This window comes from Crocodylus siamensis, chromosome 1, assembly GCF_052110815.1.
Source record: "Crocodylus siamensis isolate JL-2025a chromosome 1, ASM5211081v1, whole genome shotgun sequence".
In the NCBI taxonomy this organism is placed as follows: domain Eukaryota; kingdom Metazoa; phylum Chordata; order Crocodylia; family Crocodylidae; genus Crocodylus; species Crocodylus siamensis.
The window spans coordinates 55,601,418-55,625,095 of record NC_143395.1 but is presented as its reverse complement, the minus strand read 5'-3'; the positions used below and the strand labels follow the sequence as shown (position 1 = coordinate 55,625,095).

Below are 23,678 nucleotides of genomic sequence, written 5' to 3'. Positions count from 1 at the left end.
TACAAAAATCCTGCAGTGCTTCTGTTTTGCTCCAGTTCACATGTCCTAAAAACCTTGGAGTCAGATCTGCTAGAAAGGACTCCTGCATCCAGGCAGCATCTGACTGGGTTCCAGTGTCCAAGCAATAAAATTGCTTTGGCAATGTTTTACAATGAGCTAAAGATACTTTTTAAATCCCACAAAAGTTTGTACATGTGATATAAATATTCCAGACTTTAATTAGCTACCTTTCCAAAGACAAAAAAATGGCGGTAATATCTAGGCTCAACATTAGGAAAAATTTCTTCACAGTCAGGGTGGCCAGAGTGTGGAATAAGCTCCCTCCAGGGGTGGTGCAGTCACCTACCCTGGAAATCTTCAAGAGGAGACTGGACAGTCACCTTGGTGGGGTCACCTGGCCCCCCAGTTATCTTTCCTGCTTGGTGCAAGGGGCTGAACCTGATGATCTTTCAAGGTCCCTTCCAGCCTTACAATCTATGAATCCAGACAGACACACAGAGTTGTCAGTGCCCTAAACTTGGTCCTTGGTTTGATACAGACACAAAATAAAAGGGAGGGAGTAAGCCTAATGTCCATGATGCAGACATACAAATTCTGCTCATGAAAGGCAAGATAAACTAATGCCATGGCCCTTTGCTGAAAACTCTTGGGATGAAGTTGCACATTACACACAGACTATACGAAAACTGTTGAATGGTAAACAGCATTAAAGTTAGAATGTGCCATGAGCAGTTGCACTTTAAGGCTGGGGCAGAAATTACACATAAACTAGTATAAGTGATTGGAAACCAGTTCAAATCTGTAACGCAACATAACTTCAGTACACATAAACCATTTTCAAAATGGCTGATACCTGTTAAACATAGACTTAAATGGATGTAATGTCAGACTTAACAGATTTAGGTTAAATTGGTTTATTGAACTTCTGTCCCAGATCCTTTCCAGATTCAAGTTAACTCACAATCTCCCAGCATCCAAGGATGTTCTGCACCTCCTGCACAAGTCCCACCCTTGAAGGGTGGGTGTGCTAGCCTTGGCCCAAGCTGTCTGCCCCAACCAAGCAGGGAGGCTTGGCTCCCCCTGGCTTCTGGCCTGGGCCACTGCAGGCATGTGGCTGTATTTCTGGAATCAAAAGTGAATGTCTGTTCACTTGCTTATCAAGTCAATCTATGCAGCTTAGACTAAGCAAATTGATTGGGCTTTTTGAGTATCTGTACTTAACCTAAGGGTTAAAACTGTTTCTTGCCTGCACTGCTCTGACTTGCCATTAGAGGACTGGTGAACAGAGGTGTGGCTAGGAACCAGGACACCTAGGCATTATCCCTGCCTGGGGAGGTGGGGGGCAGCTAGGAGTACTATGTCCTGGGACACTGGAGGACTGCAGATTGCTCATTTTATTTCTGTGGAGCAGACTGAAGTTAATCTAACACAAGTGAGGTAGCACAACCCAGAGTTAATCCTTGCCTGAAGCAGCGTAACTTTGAGACACTCAGAGGGCACTTAACATGAGTTAGCAAGCTTTAACATGAAAATGCTCATGTTTTAAGTTCCCTTAGTGTGGTCTAAGCATAACATGGAACATCATCCTTGGACCTTGCCAAAACAAACTTACAAAAGACACTACCTAAATGAAGGGACAATTAGTAAAGTACAACAGCCATTCCCCAAACCCTGTAAAACACTTTGGCCCAGCTACTATTGAAGTCAGTAGAGCTTCATTATTTTTACATCATCTGAGGAACTAGTGCTCAAATGGCAAAGCACCGTTGCCCATAGCGATCAATATAGTTTTGGGAGACTATGGAAGAAAAAATTGGGAAGAAGGAAGCCTGGCTGTTTACAAACTGCTGCCAGGAAGAAGACAAAAGAGCCTACATCTCTTTTGCCATATAGACATCAAAATCACAACTGAAAACATGTCTCCAAATTATAGACCATTTTAAAAATTCAAATTATCTTCACTTGTTAACGCAGGCAATTATTAGCTTATTTTAAAGAAAAGCTCATCTTCCTCAGCGTTCTTTCACCTGAGGGAGCTGGTCAGATATAAGTGGGAATTCTTGGAATATGTAGCTAGTACCCAACACAACCCCTCTTTCATAGCAAGTGTAAGTTGCAGAATTGCTTAATTTTCTCTGTATATAGCCCAAACCAACATCATTATGAACAGCAGAGGCTAAAACTGAGCCTAGAGAAGACAGAGACCAGGCTGACTGGAAGAAAAGAGTACTCAGAAAAAAATTACATCCTAATGAACATTGTCTGGCAACCTTTAACAAGCCATGGAACAAAACAACCTTGTTCCAGTTCAATATGGGCCTTGTGGTTTCAGTGTCATGTCAGGGGCAGGGGGCTTTGCCTATGCCTATGCCAAGACTAAACAGGTAGAAGCAGCACTCATGCTACCACCACTCTCTGCGTGCAGTGTAGGCACAGCTTTCAGCAGTGAGGAGCTGTAATAGGGATGGGTATCTGGAAGCTGTGTCCATACTGCCACCACTAAATTAATTAATATTTGTGAAGTGTTTGAGATCCTTGGATGCAAGAAAAAGACTTGGGTTTTAACATTTTAGAACATCTTACATAACTATCAAAAGTTAATAAGTTTATGACATATTTTTCCTATTTACTAACTGCAAAAAACAAATAAACCAGACCTCACAGCCTGAAATATAAGATCTCCTTGTTTTGGAATGGCAGAATGAAGATAAATAGATTTTTCTAGAGTTATGGCTGCATAGAACCTGATCTTCAGCTGACTTACCCTCCCTTTCCTGCTTCGCTAAAGCTGAAACCCTAGCTGCTCCTGAACACCGATCTCCATAGTTGAATCTCTGATTTTGTAAAGAGCTAAAGATTCTCCACAGCTGTGAAATAGATTCATAGATGCTAGGGTCAGAAGGGACCTCAACGGATCATTGAGTCCAACCCCTGCCTAGGCAGGGAAGAGTGCTGGGGTCAGATGACACCAGCCAGATACCTATCCAGCCTTCTCTTAAAGACCCCCCAAGGTAGAGGGAGAAAGACCAGGAACAGAGAGCAGACAGCAACATTGCCCTTAGGAAAGATATTAATTAGTGGAATATCAAGACCATTAAAAAGGAAAGATGATCATTAGCACCTCTGGAGTGAAAAACAATGAGCCCGTTAAGTCAATTGACTCCCTCAGCTGCCTGAACAGCAGTGAAACAGCTGCTGCACTGTGGAGCAGGAATCAGTCTCAAGATTCTATCTCAGTTAGGAAATCACCTTCCCCACTTAAGACATGCACCCCACTTTTGAACTATTTTTGGTGGGAGAGGTACATGTTGTATACAAGAAAACATGGTATTTCAATAGCTACAGCATATATTATGCAAAATAACATGATTATACTAGCACCAAAAAGAGTACACTATAAATTTTGTTCCTTGAAGCAATACTAGCTGTCACTACATTATTTGATGATAATGCATAAGTAGTGGAACCCAATTTATCTGTTACTAGCAATTGCCTATCAAGAATAACAGAGGGTGCGGAGGGAGCACCACCACCCACCACACCACACTGCTGCTGCCTCCCAGGAGCAGTGTGGGGAGGGAAGCTTGCCCTGCTATCCCCTTCTGCCAACACCCCACATTCCCATCACCTCCAGAGCCACTGGCCTCACCATCTCCCTGGCCCTGCTCCTCGGAGGCCCCAGAGCACCACACCAGCGCTGCTCACCTCACCCCCTCTCTCCATCCTCCTCCATCCTTGCTGTGATGGTGGCTCTCTGCACTCTGACTGGTTGTTTCACTAACCAATCAGAGTGCTCCAAGAGCGTTATGGACAGACAGATAGATGGACTAAGCTCTTTATTATATAAGAATAATCAGACTATGCCTATAGAAATAATACTAAACAATACCATCATTAAAATGAATATTTTCTAATCCTACACTTAATTTCTTATGTACACATTATATACTGATAGATCTCTATCATATTCTCATATTAGGAATTGCTTGCCATGCACACTAAAAATAAAATATGTAATGAAGAGTAAATGTTTTTGCTTGATCTGAGCCTTCAAGAGGCTGAGAAGCGATTAATACACAATGAACAATTCCAATTTTGAATATATACCATTGCCTTTATTACCATATGTCATCAACCTTTACATTGCTCAAATATCTTCCTTTTCCTACTGTTCCTAAAACTTTTCATACTGTTTTATTTTGGCAAGATAAATTTTGGTGGAGTGGGTTGTAAAAGAAGAGAGACTGGAAAGTTGTTCTCTAAAACAGACAAACATAAACCCAAGTCACATGGCTTTTGTTAGTCAGCAGTGCCCATATGTTTTTAAAAGTCATTTGCACATAACAAAAAAATGAAAGGGTAGTTGTAGGCAGCAGTATTGGGACCTTCAGGTGTTTGTTGAATATTCAGTGTATATAGTCTTAAACATTCAGATCACAGTGGGAAAACAACTCTAAGGCTGTGAGATATGCTAATTTAAAATTGCTCTATTTCAATTTTTTACATAAAGAATAGTAGAGTCCCCCAAAAATACTTAGAAAAAATACAGTTGAAAATAATTTTGTCAGAGGCGGAAAATTACATCACGACTTTGGAGGAATAACTGCTATCTTCTGAGGCAGACTGGATGCAATTTATGCTACAGTAAATTAAAGAGTACAAAACACAATGGAAGCTTTCTGTGGTAGAGTTATAAGAAAACACTAATAGCAGTCGGCTGGATTGTGACTTGGATTACATGCCCACACAGAGCCATAAAGGAGAATAGCAATGTTGATTACTACACTGTGGGGAGACTACCTTGGATAGGGAAAGACCCCATAAATGGACTATGCATACCTATTCTTTCTTTCAGAACAGGGGAGCAAGAAGTGAATCAAGACTGATTTCTCTCACCCCTCCCAATGTAGACAGAATAGGAGGTACAGTGGGGTGATACACACTAGTAGTTTTTTACTACATCCTTGTGTTCCTTGAATTGAGATTCACAGATTCCAGCATGTGCACAGGGGGGACCACTAAGGCAGTCAACAAGAAATGCTGGAGAGGGGGGTATATTAGGAATGCAGCCTCTCTTAGAGTGCTGCTTCACTTAAGCATCTCTTTGTGACCCTGAATTAGGCACTAAAGTGAGTCATAGCCCCAAATACACGTCTAGACTTAGGCACATAAGCCATCAGTTGATGTACAGGTGACCGGCTCACTTTTTTCTTTTAAGATACTGCCAGAGATAGAGGACATGATAGTGACTTTCCATAATATCTCAGGAATCAAGAAACCTATGTTCAGTTACCTCCTCAGCTCAAAGGAAATCAAACCCAAGTCTCCCAGAAGAAAAACCTAAACCCTATTCTAGAGAGAATGCTGGAGTAGGGACATTTCTTCTGTTGAACCTGGACTATTGTGCAGAAAGGAGTACCTGAGCCATGAGGCCAGGAGAACAAATAAGAGAAAGCTTGACTCCATAGGCCAGACTGAAGGCACCAGGCACAGCTGGTGAACTCAAACTGATGAGGCGTGTGGAATGGGACACAGGAGCGGGGGTGGGGGTGCGGTTTGCAGCCAGCCAGGAACAGTGGGGTTTGCAGCCTCCCCACTCCTGGCCAGAGTGCCCAGCTAACTGCAAACCCCTCCCACCCCTTCCCCCAAGTCCCCACTTCACCCACCCCACCAGTCTGAGTTCACCAGCTACGCCTGGAAGGCACTTCTCTGAGAAAGAGGAGTCTTGGCTCCTAACATTGTTTATGCATTTTTATGTAATTACTCTGTAAATCAAAATGCATAAATCATTCCTGATGATTAAGGCATTCTGAGAAAATAGATAAATGTACAAGTCCATGGGGCTAGATGGGATGGACCCCAGGGTGCTAAGGGAGATGGCTGATGTGATTGCAGGGCCATTGCCCATGATCTTTGAAAACTCCTGGCAATCAGGAGAGGTCCCAGATGAGTGGAAAAGGGCAAACATAGTGCCCATATTTAAGTAAGTAGAAAAGGAGGATCCAAAGAACTACAGACCAGTCAGCCTCACCTCCGTCCTGGAAAAATCATGGAGTACATCCTCAAGGAATCAATTTCTAAGCACTTGGAGGAGAAAAAGGTGATTAGGAACAGTCAGCTTGGATTCACCAAGGGCAAATCATGCCTGACCAACCTGATTGCCTTCTATGATGAGATGACTGGCTCTGTGGATGCAGGGAGACAGGTGGATGTGGTGTACTTTGATTTTACAAGGTTTTTGATACAGTCTCCCACAACATTCTCCCAGGCAAGCTAGGGAAGTACAGGCTGAATGAATGGGCTGTAAGGTGGATAGAAAACTGGCTGGAGCATTGGGCTCAGAGGGTGGTAATCAATGGCAGTCACTATCAAGTAGAGTGGTCCAGGGGTCAGTCTTGGGGCCAGTTTTGTTCAATGTTTTCGTCAACAACCTGGCATAGAATGCACCCTCAGCAAATTTGCAGATGACACCAAGCTGGGGGGAGTAGTAGATATGCTGGAGGGTAGGGTTAGAATTCAGAGTGACCTAGACAAATTGGAGGATTGGGCCAGAAGGAATCTCATGAAGTTCAACAAGGACAAGTGCAAAGTCCTGTACTTACAACACAACAATCCCATGCGCAAGTACAGGCTGGGGGCTAACTGGCTGGGCAGCAGCTCTGCCGAAAAGGACCTGGGGGTTACAGTGGACAATACACTGAATATGAACCAGCAGTGTGCCCTTGTTGCCAAAAAAGCTAGTGGTATACTGGGCTGCATTAGTAGGTGTGTTGCCAGTAGGTTAAGGGATGTGATTATCCCCCTGTATTCAGCACTGGTGAAGCCACATCTGGAGTATTGTGTTCAGTTTTGAGCCCCCCCACTATAGAAAGGACAAATTGGAGAAAGTCCAGTGGAGGGTGAAAAAAATGGTTAGGGGGCTGGGAACATGACTTATGAAGAAAGACTGAAGAAACTGGGCTTATTTAGTTTAGAGAAGAGGGAACTGAGAGGGAACTTAAATAGTCCTCAACTACTTGAAGCAAGTTTCAAAAGACGATGGAGCTAGACTGTTCTCAGCAGTAGCAGATGACAGAACAAGGAGCAATGGTCTCAAGTTGCAGCAAGGGATGTTTAGGTTAGATATAAGGAAGAATTTTTTTACTAGAAGAGTAGTAAAACACTGGAACAGATTACCCAGAGAGGTTGTGGGAGCTCCATCCTTGGAGGTTTTCAAAACCTGGCTGGTCAAAGCTTTGGCTGGGATGATCTAGCTGGGAATGGTTTAGATGACCCCTTGAGGTCCCTTCCAACTCTCAGTTTCTATGATTCTACATAGCTTTGAATCCCTTCAGGGTGAGTGTGCTTAGATCTTCTAATTCACAGTCCTCTAACCATAAAGCACCTATGGAAAAGGGGTAGGGCATTCCACCTCCTTAAATTCTATACTTTGCATTGATCTATTGGGATGTGTTAGGTATACTCTGATATTGTTCCAGCATGGTAAACGCTCTTAAGATGGAAATGTCTATGTGTTAAGGCAAAAAATTATGACCTAAATGCCTTCAGAGCATCTCAAAGTTATGTCTCCTGGGACAAGGAGTATGCCCACCTAATATTAGGTAGCTTGTGTTGCAGTACCATCAGTCTGCTCTACAGGGCCAATACCAGCCATTTGTGGTCCTCTAGTACCCCAGGATGTACCACTCCCAGGCCTTCCCATGCCTATCATCTAGAACTGTACTGCTGCAGACTGACAGAAAACCAGGAATAGGTGAGTAAATACAGGTGAGTGGGGAGCCATGGTGGGGTCGGGGGGGGTTGGGTAAGTTGAGAACTGCTGCAGAGCAGTAGATGAGCTGTGTGGAGGGGGTCGGGTAAGCAGGGACCTGTCTGGGAGCCATGGGGAGGGAGGAAGGTGAGTGGAGAGCCACTGGAGAGCCAGGCAACCACAGGGCAGACTTGGCAGCTAATAGTCATACCCCTGCATGCCAGCCTTCTAGCAGCAAGTCAGACCTGTGCATGTTAGAGAGGGTATTACCTTTTAATGTGCAACTGCTCACAGCACATGCTAACTTTAATACTGCCTAACATTTCTTAGAGTTAGCATGTGTGAATTTTAACACATAACAATGCTCTTAGGCAGAGCTTAAGTTTTGTCTTTGGGTGACACCAGGGTTAGGCGCCCAGTTGCCCAGACTGGAATTTGTCTGCACACAGACCGAGCTGAAGTTTATGTACCTAAAGAATGTTCTGATCCAAAACAGAAGTGCTGAACAATGTAAGGAACATTCAGGAACAGCAGGCTGCTGAGAAGGTATTTTCTTTTTTTCTTTTTGGATGTGGCCCTAAGTGCCTTAGAAGAAAATAAGCACTCAGAGTTCACTGAAGTCCTTCAATGAGATCAATGTGAAGTATTTGGAGTATATTCAGTCACATTAATTGCATGTTTAGACACACTCACATTGTACCTGTTTAAAGCCTTGCTACCTTAAGCAGGACTCCATGAATATAAAAGTGTCCATGAGTGATGGTTACAGAATAAAGACCCTATTCTATTACGCAATAAGATGTATTCATTAGAATATATTTGATTTAATGCTATTTATGTCTTCTGCCTTTCCTAGCAATGGTATAATGCAGAATCCTAAAATGCATACATACCCATGCCCATACCTACAGCCACCCACGCACACACATTTTTCTTCTTTTCTTGTGATGAAAAAGAGATTCATACTGTGACTCTAAAAGTTTTAATATTTGTTTGATAACCTGACAACACTGTAACTAAAATAAAATTAAATAAACTTGAGGGGAACTAAAAAAATGTACTTTTAAAAACTTCCATACACACTTGAGCTATGCAACTTTTTCTAGGCCCTGGTGTAAAAAAGATAATTAATTTTAAAAAGCTCTGTATTTTAAGTTGAACTGAAAGGAAGAACTGATTTGATTTTCAGCTGTGGTTAAAGTTTTCAGGAAGTCAAGCCAGAAGTACACCTAACAATTTAAGATTTTTGTTTCATTTTTACCAAGAGGTGAAGGATACCTTGTAAGTGGTAAAAGCTATCTACACTAAATGCCAAATTTCACTGTCAGGCTTTGTCTCCCGCTGTTTTGATAGTAGTATTTATCTCACCCGTGATGCCTCCTCCCTCCCTCAATTTACCTCTTCAAATATGTGTTTAGAATAGGACACTACTGTGATAAGTACAGTTTTCAGGTCCTGTGAAGAACAGGATTTTTAGCTTTCTCAAAAAGTGTTTTATATACACTTGTCAGTACAGTAATTGGCATATGTGATTGTCATTATTATCATGGAGCATACATAATAGGTATAATAATGAAAGTTAATGCACCTGCAGTTGTGAATACTTAACTGGGGCAACTTCATCACCATGTTACTGAAGGCCCCATAATAGTGTTTAAATCTAAGATCCCAACATCTAGGCACAAAAGAACCTGTATGAATCATTTAGATTAGTGGTGCTCAACCTCCGGCCTACAGGCTAGATCCAGCCCACAGAGCCATGTCATCCAGCCCAGGGTCTGGGATTCCCAAAGGTCTGGGAATTTGGGGGCAATGGTGAGATAGCAACATTAATTGCTCCCAGAACTGTGGCAACTCATGCAGCCACTGCTCTTTCCCTGACAAATTTCCAGACTTGCAGCCTGGATAACACAGCCCCTGTGACAGATTGCATCGATGTGCAGTCCCCGCCATAGCTGGATCTAGTGCACAGGGTCACACTGGTATGCCAGATTGCACCCACAGACCAACCCCACATGCCAGCCTCATGCTGGATCTGGCCTATGGGATGACCCCACACATAGGATCCAGTTCTCTCAGTGGCTGAGTGCCACTCTTCTGGCCCACAGAGCCAGTGAGATTGAGCACTACTGATCCAGACTTATACTACGTTTGTACACTGCTGTACATTTAATAGAGAGTGAATCTAAATTACCTTTTAAAATTGATAGACTTATATTGATTTAAACCATTTGAGTATCTGGGCCTGAATATGTAGTCATGATTTGATAAAAAAGAGCCCATTATTTCAGTAGTATTCATGGTCTGCTGTTAAAAAAAAAAAAGTATAACAGTGTGCAAACAAAGCTGGCTGATGTAGAACATTTGCCCTCTGCACTTACCCACTGGCCTAGACATGCTGTGAGTCAGTATCATAGACAACCCTTTGTGTATGGATATATTTGGGAACCAGAGAACTTGTATGCTAATGTAGAATGACAGTTGAAACTATAAAAGCAAACATTAAATCCTTCCTGCAGTATATTGACAGGCCTCTGGGTCCTCTTACAGTGCAATTAAAATAAATAAAATTAAACTTTATTAGGAATACAGTGTAAAAGACAAGATTGTAGTAAGGATAAAGAAAATAGACCTAGCTGTGAAGTATATTGAGAATGTTGGCATAAATTCAGAGATTATTTTTATTTTATTTATATGTAATTGTTTACATTTTGGTATAGCAAATGTGTTTTGGCATATCCAGGGCTTAGATTATTTTTCTTTATGGGACTGACTGAACTAAGACAGATTTGGACAAACAGTACCAGTATTTTTTTAGTATTAGTTTAATAAAGCACAGAAAAGCTGGGTGTTGGGAGAAGCCCTGATTATTTCACTCTCTAAGGTAAACCAGTGGAGCTCTGCTGTATTACAGTAATAACTGTAATGGAGAACCAAACTTATGTCTTATTAACTGTCACCTCAGTCTCATATCAGAAAATGGGGAAAGAATAACAGGCAAGCCTATAACAGACACAGAAGAGGATAACACTCCCAGCTCATCTCTATACCAGGGATATCCAACTTCACTGCATCTAGGAGCTGCAAACAGCACCAACATTTGGCTGCTGGGTTGCCCCCCCCGATGGTGACGGTACCAATGACACACAGCTGCAAGGACTCCCCCCCACCCCGACCGTGTGGCAGCAGGAGAGGTAGCCACTGGAGCCTACACGCCAGATGATAAGTGCTCACAGGCTGTGAGCAGCGCATGGCCATGTGCAGCCTACAGACTGCCAGTTAGACAGGCCTGTTCTACAGAGTGTGTGTCTTCACTGAAGAACAGTAACATAACTAGGGTGGGGCGACTATGGCAGCTTCCCTGGGCACTGACTTGTAGAGAGGGGAGGAAAAAACTGCTGTCACTGTAGCTTCACAAGCATGTTGATGGCACAGTGGCACGGCAGCAACTGGAATTCTCCATTGCCCTGCGTGTCACAGCTGCCCCAAGTACCTGACTCCATTCCTATGCCTTTGCTGTAGAAGGAACTCTGGTGATTAGCACTTCATTTTCAATGGTCGGGTTAGTTTAGCTAGGTTGTGAGCAGCCACACTGTCATGCCCCACATCATATCTGTTGCTAAACTCCCCAGTCTCAGTCAGCAGGGCTTCAATTGTGTCACAGTAAGCAGAGCTGCTCTATGATTCTTGCGCATAAGTTGTGGGAGAAGTAGTCTGTTCTTCTGGGCACACTGGGAGTTATAAGGCACAGAGGACTGTTACCACTCAAATGCTTTAGCCTGCATTCACATTGCAAAGTGTGCAGCTAACCAGTCAAGTGAAAACCAAAATTTGGGCTCTATAGCCTTCCATCTAGCCCAAACTGAAAATGCAACTTAACTTGGATTAAAGGATTTAATGTGTGGAATGAAGCAGGATTTGGACAACACCAGGGTGCCTAACTCTGGTGACCAGGGATTTGGGTTTTCCATTTCCCGTGGGAAAAAAAATGCAAATTTCCCTTCTTACCAAAGTAAAACACAGATTTTTCATTTTAGCAGAGAAACACACAGATTTTGCAGGTTGGCAATGAGCCCTCTGCAGGCTGGCAGAGTTCCAGTTTGCAGGGGGCTGGGAGGAAGCAGGAGGAAGGTGGTCTGGCAGGGGGTGCCAGTAGTCTGGAGAGCAGCTCCTGCAGGTCACTGGTGGGGGAGATTGAGGCCCCCATAGGGAGGGAGGGAGGGAGGGAGTTGGGCAGGGCTGGGGTTGCTACCCAGCCAGGCAGTGTGGGGCTTGGGGCCCGGGATCGTAATGTGTGGCTGAAGGGCCCCAGTGGGGAGTGGGATGGGACTGTGAGTGGCTAGTTTAGGGGTGGGGCTGGCTCCCTGCCACTGCCTGCCCTCCCAGGGGGACAGAGGGAAACTGTGCCCCTCAGATCTGTGCGCAGGACGGCGGTGAGGGTGGGCTGCTCACTGCAGGCTCAGGATACCACTCTGCTGCCCTCCCCCAAAGCCTCCACAGCCCAATGAGTGCAACCTGGCACTGCAGGGCAGATCAGGGCCACACAGGAAAGCTGCTTGCCGCTGTGAGCTCCACGCTGTCCTGGCAATGCATCCCCTGGGCATGCGGCAACAGTCAGAGTGGCAGTGTGGGGTTGTGTGAAGGGGATATGTCACCAGGGTAGCATGGAGCTCACAGCAACAAGCAGCTTTCCTGTGCAGCTCCACTTCAGTGCCGGGTCATAACCGCAGAGCTCCCAGGGGAGGGCAGCAGGGCAAGAGCCCAAGCCCCATGCACAGATCTAGGGGGCACAAGTCCCTCCTGCTTCCCAGAAGTGTGTGCACTGGCTGAGGAGCCCCCCTCCCTGCACAAGCACAAGCCCACAGCAGGCAGAGAGCAGGTGAGGGGAGCCGGTGCAGGGAACAGCAGATCTGGGTCCCTGGCCCTGTAGCCCTGGCAGCTAGGGGCCCCCTTCAGTAGGGCTAGGGGGACAGGGGCTGTGGGTGGGAGGTGAGGGACATCAGCAGGGGCAGAGAGGCTGTGGGGGGAGAGGCTTTCATTTTAATCACAGATTTGGGGGGTTTATCAGATAATTTGCAATTTTTTATCAGGAAAACCAGGATCCCTGCCAAGGTTCCCTCTAAGGTGTGTGCGTGCGCGGCTGAGCACTACTAAAAGTGTGGCTGCACACAGACTTTTCAAGGCCGCGCACAAGGAGAGGACCTGAGGTCAGCCCCTAGGCGAGGTGGGGGTGGTAGTGTTGCACAAAGGCAGTTCGTTTCTTTGGAGGCTCGCAAAGTATCACAGACACACACTCAGCCGCCGGCATAAAAAGTTGTATTTGTTTGCAAACAAAGGTCAGAGCAGAGTCAGGTACTCAAATTACTCTGACCCCACATTGGTATTTGCAAGTGGAATTTATCTTCTCTCTCCTGAGCACGTGTGCAGACACCGGAACTCTTACAGCTACTTCCGTTTCATACAAGCATACATGTAGTTACATCACTACATACATCACATGTATAGTATAATTAGCTACTTAAGTATGCAGGGCGGAGAGGTAAATATGCATCAGCTAATTAAGCATGCTCAAAGACCACAACAGTTCACCAAAAGTTTACACTTCAAGGCTACAGTCAATTGAATTCCAGCTTCTGTATCAGCATGAGAAAGGCTAAGGCGGGACTGGGGGAGAAACTGCAATCAGCATAAGAAAGACTAGGGAGAAGCTGGGAGGAAGGAGCCTTGGGCAGTATTTTTTTCTTATCAGGTGCAAGATGCAAGCTGCGCATTTCTAACAGTAGCCTGGCGCGGGCTGTCGGCTCCAGGGAAGTGCTCTGCTCCCCCGCATCAGGGCCGGGGAGTGAAGCACTTCCCCAGAGCTGGTGTAGCCCATGCCAGCCCCCCACCCCACCCTCCATCCCTTCCTTGCCTGACCTCGGGGAGTAGCTGCTGCCTGCCCTGAGTGAGGCTCCATCTGCTCTGGGACACTGCTCTGCTCCCCAGCATGGCCTCGGGGCGCAAGGAAGCACATGGCATCAGGGCTGGGGAAAGGAGCAGTGTCCTGGAGCTGGCGGAGCCTCACTGAGACAGGCAGTAGCTATTCCCCGATGTGAGGCAAGGCAGGGATGGAGGCTGGGGCAGGTTCTGCCGGCTCCAGGGAAGTGTTCCGCTCCCCAGCCCTGATGCAGGGGAGCGGAGCACTTCCCTAGAGCCAGCGGAGCCCATGCCAGCCCCTGGCTCCAGCCCCTGGGCCCCGGCTCTCGACTTCAGCTCCTTGCCCCCAGCTCCAGCCCCTGAACCATTGCCCCCGGCCCCTGGCTCCAGCCCCTTGCCCCCAGCTGCAGTCCCCGACCTGTGGCCCCCGGCTTCTGGCTCCCGGCCCCAGCATCTGGCCCCAGCCCCCAGCCTCTCGGCTCCAGCCCTTGGCCCCTGGCCCTCATCCCCCTTCGGTAAGTGTCCCATGCTGGCCCGAGACAGCGTGCTCATGGACCAAGGCAGAATGCTCACGAATCGCTACTCCTTCAAGGGAACATTGATTCCTCCTGATGACACACTCACACAATTTGTAACTGACTGACTTAAATCAATTTAGTTGAGCCAGTTCATTTTTGTGTTTAGATTTTTATTGTTGTTTTAGTTTAGCTTATGCCTATACATTTAGTGAAACAAGCCAAGCAGATATAACCTTATATAAGATTGTCCACACAAAAATCTGCAGTGGTTTAACTAAATCTATTCATAATCATATCTTCAGTTAAAAGAATACAACTTGATTTGTAGATCAGACCTGTATGAGTATTCTAGGAGCTCTAACACGGACAGTAATTTTGTCAATTAAGAATACCTAAATAACGATTGTCTAAAAACTCAGTAAAAACAGAGAAGCAAATTCTGTAAATTGGTAAATTACCAAGACATTCTCAATAGACAGCTATGCCATACAAATGCACCTTTTTATACCAAGTGTGTTTAAGGATGTGTTTCCTGTTACAATGCATGCTGTAGCATCTGATCCCTATGTCTATTCTTTCCAAATATTTAACATTAACACATTTGGGTGTCTGGAGCTCAAACATGATCCTAGATCATGGACTAGAGAAAAAATAAATTAATTAAAGAAAAATGTCAAAGCTAGCAGTGGTAGTTAGTGCAGGAATCAGGTCCCTGAGGGCACATCTACACTTTCAATTAATTCAAAGCTTATTGCACCAGAGTTTATTGATCCCAGGCATGCTGTTTGGCAGGGAGCCTGCGGGGGGTCAGCTTCCCAGCTTGGGTCTGCTCTGACCCAGCTCAACGTGCTGCAGAAGGGCTGGCTCGGGCATGAGGGTGATTCAATATGGGGCTAGCTAGCCAGAAGGCAGCTGCCACACTGAAGCACCCTCATGCCCCAGCAAGTCCTGCCTGTGTCTACACGTGTGCTGCTGTGCATGGAAAAACTCCGCAGCAGGATAGGACTTGTATTTATATCCTGCTGTGGAGGTAATTAGTTTTCTATGGCCTAATAGGGCCACACATGTAGATGCAAGACACTTACTTTGAAGTTAATTAATTTACTTCACAGTAAACATCTCGTGCAGGCATGTCCAGATTGTTTCTGTTGTATTACAGTTTGCTGTATTGCAATTTCAATTCCTCTGATGTTGACTTATAAAAGTCAAAGTACATTTACAAATTTATATGAAGACATTCTCACCTGTGTGGCAGTAGAGCTCAAGTGCAGTGGAGGGGGGCAATTGCACAGAGAGCAGATGGCAGGTTCCTGGACCTTCAACTACTTTACCTTTTCCAATAGCATAAATTAACTGCAGTGGGGCATGTTTACATGTGCACTTTACTACTCAGTAGACTAATTTACTGTGCAGTAAAGCATCACCGTCTACACATGCACAGCGATTGAGCCAGTGTAGACTAAATTACAGTGCCAGATAGTTCTATTAGACATAGGTGCTATCCAATGGCAGAGTAAATTACTGCATTTAAACATATGTATAGATGGTAATGTCAGGATTAGTTTACTCCTGCTCAAATTGCACCAGTTTATTCAGCTGCATTAATTGTACATGTAGATGTGCCCATGGAGTATTTCTAAATTATGACACTGGGGAAAAGCCCTTCAGAGACTACATGCCATCTGAGAACTATGTGTACTTGAATGGAGCTCTATTACCAACTTCTCTCCATTCCCCATTCTACCTATACACCATCACTGGGATACTCCATACACTTTTCCCTTATACCCACCGCTAACACTGGAGATGGCAGTGTTTCCAAGTGTATAGGCAATTCTCCATTGGCCCTTTCTAAGCATTTTAACATAATTGTGTACTGTGTAAATAATGAAAATACTCTTAACAGACCATAGAATCCAGCTTCTTAATGCAAATCATACTTTATTCTCTTGCACATATACTAACAACCATTTATAGAGGCAGGATAGTGGCTGTTGTGGTCCCCCTACTTGTGCCAGGTTAGGGTGTTATGCCTTGTGTTCTGCCAGGGTTGACAATTTTGCTAAGAGTTTACAGTGTGGATTTGTATAGGATAGTTGGATAGGGATGATCCTGCCTCAGGCAGAAGGTTGGATTAGATAGCCTATGGAGGTCCCTTCTAGCCCTACTTCTCTCTGTTTTCTATTAATGTAATTCATTTTACACACTTGAATTAGGCAAAGAAACTTATATACATGCAAAAAGACCTCATATATAGCAAATCAGTAAACGTATCAAGCAAAAATCCAGTTATGAAGCCTGTAGAAGTCTCTGATTCTTAACTTATTTTTATTTTAGCCTTCATTTTTATGTTATTTCAATCTCATTTTATTTTATTATTAATATCTTATAATTTAAAAGTAATGTGAATAACTATGCCATCTTCAGACTTACTTATTAAGGTTTTACTAGATGGCTATCAATGCTGTTATGATTTGGGTTAAGCCTATTGGAATTATAGTAGGGGGAATTACCAAAGCCCAGTGGCAGTTGCACTTCAACATTGGCTGTGCACCACATGTACATTGAACTGAGCTCATTGACATGTCAGCATTCCTCCTGCCCAGTACTCCCCAGGGGCATGTCCACACATGCAAGCATGTACACTTGCAGCAGCTCAAATAGAAGCGGTGCAAATTTGAACTGGGGCTTTTTGCCTCAGAGAACGTGCTGGGACATGCACTTTGTTTTGGAGCAAATTGTACCACTTGGGGCAAAATAACCCTGCCTGGCTCCTCCTGGATCTGCAGCCATAGGGAGCTAGAGCCCGGGGCCAGCACCTGTGCTGTCCCCAGCAGTATAAAAAGCTGCCCTGGCAAGTAGCTCAGGGCTATTCACTCTCAGGAGCTTCTGGGGACACTCCTATCCTGTTTTTTTCATTAGTTGTCCCAAGTATTTTGTTAAAACATTCACTCATTAGCCCCCATACAGTAGGGGCTACGCATTAGTTGGGTGGGCCTTAGGGCCCATGCTATTTTGAATGTTACAAATAGACAGGAGCTTCTGGGGCCTGGCCAGTTGGTACCTGGGGACACTACCCCTTGTGCCAGCTGGACTGCTGAAGCACCCTGAGAGTTCCCTGCACCCTCTACCCACTGCAGCAATCTAGCAGTGGGGGCTGCTGCCTAGCTGTAACCTGCTGTGCACCTGCCAGATCCAGGTGGGGACTGTACAGCCAGTAGAGGCATCTGACCCTCTGGGCCAGCTGCCAGTGGGCTGTGGCTGCAGAGTTGTCCTTTGTGCAGCACTACTGTCATGTGTGCCCCCTGCCCAGCCATCTGGGCACCTATCACTTGGAAGATGTTCCAGGTGTGGTGGCCTGCTTTGAATTGTCAAAGCATATCCTCCTGGCCAGATGGGGCCAGGAAGTCAGCCACAGCCAGATGGGTCCAAGGTGCCAGCTCTGAGCAGGCAGGGTCCTACCAGTGGCCTCCCTAGCAGGAATTCTGGTGTTCCCTATTGGAAAACTGAAAAATACCTGTTAAAAAAACCCCCAAGTCACTCTGTAAAATATCTCGAAATCCACGTTCCTCCACGATTAAAAGAAAAGACCACTATATAGAGAGAGAAAAAGTGAGAGACATAGAGACAGCGATCAGTTGGGCATGTTTTATTGATGTACCTACAGTTTTAAAGCAATTTGGATGCCTAGCAATGTTTCTATCACCGTAATAAAATGAATTCTAAATACCTGTATGTTTTGCTGCCCCCCACAGGGGCTACTGCTACAGGGGCTAAAGCTGCCGTAAGTGCAAGGGGAGGTGTTGTTTATTTGGTTTTTTTTAATTGTGGGGATGCTGAGTTGGGGAGGCAGGAATCAGGGACCTCTGGGGCTGGAGCCAGGTGGAGCAGGGATTAGGGAGTGGGGAATGGGCCGGGGGAGTGGGTGAGGCCATGTGTGGCCATGTCTGGACACACCCTGTATGTCATAAACTCTGAGCATGAATTAAAAGCAATATTATTCTTATGGCAGAAAGAAAGGCTTTGTGTGAAATGTTGAAAAGTTGTTAAATGGTGGTACAGAAGCATATGTATTTAATGGTTTATTGGTTAAATATTGCCACCCTAATCACAAAATTAATTGTACTAATTAGTACTAGGATTTGACCAATTGTAGAAGGGGACTAATATAGCATAAGATGTTTAGTTCAACACATCATTTAACAATAAACAGCAATATTTTCTGGATAGTGTATTTGGTGACTGTTATTTGATTATACCAACTCAGCAGAATGAAGGAATGGAAGGAAGGAGATTAAATATCACTAGCCTAACATATAGAGTGGGCTGAATATGTGGACAATAGGTCAGAGGACTGGCAGAGTCAGACCATGGATTTTGAAAGCCAAAAGAACAATTTGTTAATTGGATTTTGAGACAGATAAGGTCTTGATGAAAAACAAGTAATATCATTATTTCTTAGGGCAAGCAAAGCTGCATCATGTTGACATCAAGGGACCAGTGCCTCTTGTGCTAATGTACCAATAGTGCTGTATAATGACTTTGAATCATGTCGTAGGTGATAGGTATGATGAAACCAGAAGACATGAGACCATGTAGATAAAGAGGAAGTATCAAGTTAGACCTTGGATGCCTGATTGGTTATTTAGCACGTAGAAAAAAAAACACTGGACAGCCACATGAGCTATTTTAGGTTTCCCTTCTGTCCTCTGAATTCTTAGGCTCCTAAACCAGTTAGAGAAACTTCAGAGCAAATTAAAACTGATTCATACTATAGTTTGTAATCAGATAAATTTCAGTGTTAGGCAAAGAAATACTTCTTCTGTTTTACACTTTTTAAGTTTCTTCCTTGTAACTCTCAAATATATTAGATTTAAAGAACACTATAGGGTCAGTATGTGGCTAATTGAGCACTTCTAAATGCCTTTGGAAATTAAGTAAAGACAATGAAATGGAGTTGATGAAGAGCCTGCTTATATTTTTCTTATGCACCCAAAACTTTATTTCAAATAGAAGCTTTAGTGAACAAGAAAATAAAGTCACACCTGGAATGTCTTACCCACAGTCTAACTGTATTTAACTCAGTTTCTTTGAGTTGGTATATTTATTAAAACTTCTTCATAACTTTTTCTCCTCTGTGTCAAAATCAAAAACTGCTTCTTGCTAATATTTTCTTAATTGAAAAACTGTTAAATACTAAAAGATCAAAACACATAGCAAAGAAATTAAGCATAGAGAAAGGTGCCTTATCATTGTAACACAAAAGATTAGTAAAAGTAGTTAAATGTAATTATTTAGTCATAATCTTGAAAAAAGCTATTACAACTAATTTGAAAATGGAATTTTGTATAATAGATTCTATAAACCTCTTCATACTGTTCTTTCCCGCAAGAAAATTTCTCCATTAGGGTTGATATCAATTTATTTAACTTTGCTGGTTCTGTGGTCAAATCATATTACATACCGGTACTTTTTAAGATGGTGGTGTGTTATGAAAGTAGGTGCATTAATGGATTCTCAGAACTTGAATAAAGTGAAATAGAATTATACTTAGATAGCCAAGTACACATAGGATGCTTGTATATGTGACAACTTTCCCAAATACACATGACTAAAATAGCCATTTATGTAGTTTAATAGCATCACCATACACACATGCAAGGTTTGGGTGTCTCAAATTGTCCCACATCATGACAAACTAAACTGCATCTTGTTGTAGTTGAGTTTGACACGTGGCAAATTGTCCCATGGTGGCCAAAAATCTGACACATATACATGGCAACTTAGATATGTCATAGGTGAAGCAGAATCTGGTCCATGAAGCACTAATGCTACCTACTGTCTTTCATCTCTTTGATAGTGCCCTGCTTATAAATTCAAAGACAGAATTAGCTTGTTAAGGAGCTCATGTTCAACTAGATAGCCACCATGACCTAACTCTAGTTTGCTTTTCAGAATATGCCCCTATTCTGCAATTGCTACCTACAAGTTCCCAGAATGTCCCATTAAAATACATGTTAAACCAAGGGCTGGCAACCTACAGATCTGGCCTGTGGCAGCTGGGGAATTAGCAGCATAGGCACCAGAGCATTCCTATACTGTTCCACATTTCTCCTCTTCTTGTTGCTTTCTTCCTCTGCTTACTTAAGCTGCCAAGTGTGGAGACCTGACATTGCCTTCTCCTTAGTTACTATTGTATTCAGCCCAAATGCAGTGAAAAACAAGAGGAATCTTGACTGGTAGTTCTCAACCTGCTTAGACTCAAGGCACCTCTCAAAAACTGACTGCTCTGAGTTATCATTCATTTTTTGGCTACTGAAAAATGATAGAGCAATTCTTCTATTGCAAAGAACTCTGAAAGATGACCACAGGTCAGAATGTTTTCCTATGGATTCCTAGTTGAAATCTCTAGGTTTCATTGGTCATTTTTAACTCTTTGTACCCCAGACACATGGAGATACGCAGTAATACCAATAAAAATAGATTCCTATTTGAAATCTCTACCTTTATCTTATGAATCACATTTATACATCTAACAGTACTAACACTGCGTGGTGCCCAAAGGCACCCATGAGAGGATCTAAGCAACCTTAGATTTTCATAAGCACATTCAAATATCTCAGTTTCCATGCATTTTTGTGCCATTTGCAAACTCTACCAGCAATGATATTTGACCAAGGGGTCTGTACTCAAGCTGATGGTGTTTATCTAAATGTAAAGTGATAATTTTTGAGTACAGCATCTGATAAAGTTCCAAGATTTCAAGGAATTTTCAAGGCATGAATGAAGAGAACGAGGGGTGCACCAATAGAGACTTTGGGGGCTGATACCCATAGCTGATAGGAGGCATATTGGCTGATACCAATCCATTATCTGATACAGCTGCCATCAGCTGGTAAGGCTAGTGTAGTGAAAGGGGAGAGGGGAGGGAAGGGGAATGGAGGAGCACAATACCTCCTGTGGTGAGGGAAGGGACAGAGGCAGAGGCTGCCCACCTGGGGTGGGGGGAGGGCGCAGGACAGAGCCATAGTTTGTGGGGTAGGGTCAGCTCCTGCCACTGCTTGCACCCCAAGGGGGCGCAGGAGAGGCATGTGCCCTTGGATCTACACAGTGGGGGCTGAGCTGCCACTGCAGGGTGGAACTGTAGCTGACACCATGCAGGGCTCTTTTTGGCAGGGGATGGGCTTAGAGTGGGCTCCAGCAGCACTGGGAGGAGGCTGCAGCCACCCCAAATTTCACCACAGCTCTGCTCCCAGCCCTGCACTACTGGTTCCTGCACCCGCGGCTTTCCCTGGTGCTTGGGTGAGGTGAAGCGTTCAGCCAAGGCTGTGCTGGGCAGCATGTGGCAGCACGGGACTGGGAGTGGAGCTGCAGCAAAATTTGGGGTGTCTGCAGCCTTCTCCCAGTGCTGCTGGAGCCCACTCTGAGCCCAGCCCCACCGAGAAGAGCCCCATGCAGCACCAGCTCCGGCTCCACCCCACAGCTGCAGCCTACCATGAAGGGGGGATCAGATCAGGGGGCACACGTGCCCCACCCCCCACTCTCCCAAGGTGCAAGCAGCAGTGGAAACTGCCCCCCCCCACCATGAGCCACACCTTTGTCCCATGTCCTCCCCCTGCCCCAACTGGGCAGCCCCTGCTTCTGCCCCCTCCCTCACTGTGGGGGGTGTTGATCTGCCCCCTTTCCCTCTCCCTTCCCCTTCTGACTTACCAGCTGGAGGCAGCTCTCCAAACTGCTGGATCTGCTCCATGCTGCACTGTGGCTGTGGACAGCACGGACATTTATCAACCAAAGTATTGGCTGCACTGGGTCAATATCTGATATAGACAATTTTCTTTATACCATTACCAATCTAATGTCAGACCGATGTATCGGTGCACCTCTAAACAGAACCCTATTATTTTTTGGAAAACTATAAAATCAGAAGTGGGAAAAGAGACACATAGAAAGACACTTCATATCTGCATACTATACCTACTGTCTTCAAGCATTTCTGTAATTGTGTATTGTGAGAAGGAGTCATCAGGTCTGGGGAATCCCTGCAAAACCAACCCCTGACCCAAATCCTTCCTCTTCATACTTAACTCCAAGGAGGAAAGGAACAGCCGGCAGCCTCACATCTGGGGAGCATGCTGGCTCAAGATGGGTGGGGTCACGGTGTGAAAAGTGGAACTGTGGGCTCATGTCCCAGGTTTGAATCCCAAAGAGAAGCATTGGAGGCAGAGGGGCAGCCCAAGTAGTTCCCGGTTCAAATCTGAGAGAGGAGAGTGGGAGGCAGAAGGGCAGGGCACATCAAAAGGTCCCTGGTTTGAAGCCAGGGGAGGAGAGAGAGACATAGAGGGGTAGGGCATGCCTGGAAGGATCCTGCTGGAGCCAGAGAGAGAGCTGGACTCAGAGGAGTGGGACAGGCTCAGAGAGCCCCAGTCCAGAGTCTGAAAGAGTGAGAGATGTGGAGGGCTGAGACAAGCCCAAAATTCTGGAGGGGGAGAGCTGGAAGTAGAGAGGTGAGACATGCCTGGAGAAGCCCAACTGAAAAATAGAGAGAGAGAACAAGACAGGGAGTGAGGCAGTGAGCCCATGGATACCCTACTGGGAGCCAGAAGGAGAAAGCTGCACCTGGAAGGGTGTGGCAGACCTGCATAGACTCTGCCCTAAACCCAGGAGGGAGAGAGAAGGGGTAGAACTGAAGGCTGGGAAGTTAAGTCTTGCAGTGGGGAAGGAAGAGACAGAGCAACATTAAGAAAAGAGAACAAAGAATGAAGAAGTTTTGTTGAAGCCACAGAAAAAGGCCAGGAACTGTTTATTCTTATTTTGTTTAACTTTCCTTGAACTCTGAAGAGATTCAAGTGTTAAGGTGGCATAAGGAAGGGGTGCAGGGTATGGTGGAGCCCCATATTTCCAAATAGCCACGTGTTGAGATACTGTGCCACTGAGAGCACATGTCTTCTGTGTGTTTTCTTCTGGAACATCGTCCCAGAAATAAGAAAAATCATTATTAAACAGCAAAATCATGGCAGTCGAGATATTTTCATCTGGGACAGGCTAAAATGAGGTGACATAGGAACCCTCTTCCCCTAAAAAACAGAAGAGGAAGACGTCATCACGTAAGGACCATAAGCCCTATAGCACCTACAGTTGACCTATATAGATTAAAGAACTAGTTGATCATAGCCATTAACACATTCCTACATAACAACATCCCGTTCTCAGCTGTCTGAAGGGAGTTTAAAATTCTGAAACTTCCAGATGAAAAAAATCACGGGGAGGACATGCTGGAAAACAAGTGTAAAGAAGGCTTCTTCTCTCTCTGTGTGCTGCCTCCCCAAAGCCTACCCTATGTTGTATGAGAGAAAAAGAATGAGAGCACCAGCTATCTGCCTGTGCCTTTCAAAGGGGGAAGGAAGACACTTTTGAGGAAGGAGGAAACAGGAGACTCATACAGAACAATGAGAAAGGGAGAAATGGAGGGACACACAAAGGCTGAAGTAGGGAAA

The 23,678-nt window shown here is 44.8% G+C and overlaps 1 long non-coding RNA gene across 2 annotated transcripts in view; it reads left to right on the top strand.

Moving 5' to 3' along the window:
* LOC149872806 (uncharacterized) overlaps positions 1 to 23,678 on the top strand; it is a 49,407-nt gene that overhangs the window by 3,436 nt on the left and 22,293 nt on the right. Inside the window, exon 1 of one of the 2 annotated variants that reach the window (XR_016440407.1) lies at positions 8,211 to 8,296. The exons of the other annotated variant lie outside the window; for it this stretch is intronic. This is a non-coding gene — a long non-coding RNA (uncharacterized LOC149872806). Of the gene's footprint in view, positions 1 to 8,210; positions 8,297 to 23,678 lie in introns of those variants that run through there. 2 annotated transcript variants of the gene reach the window in all.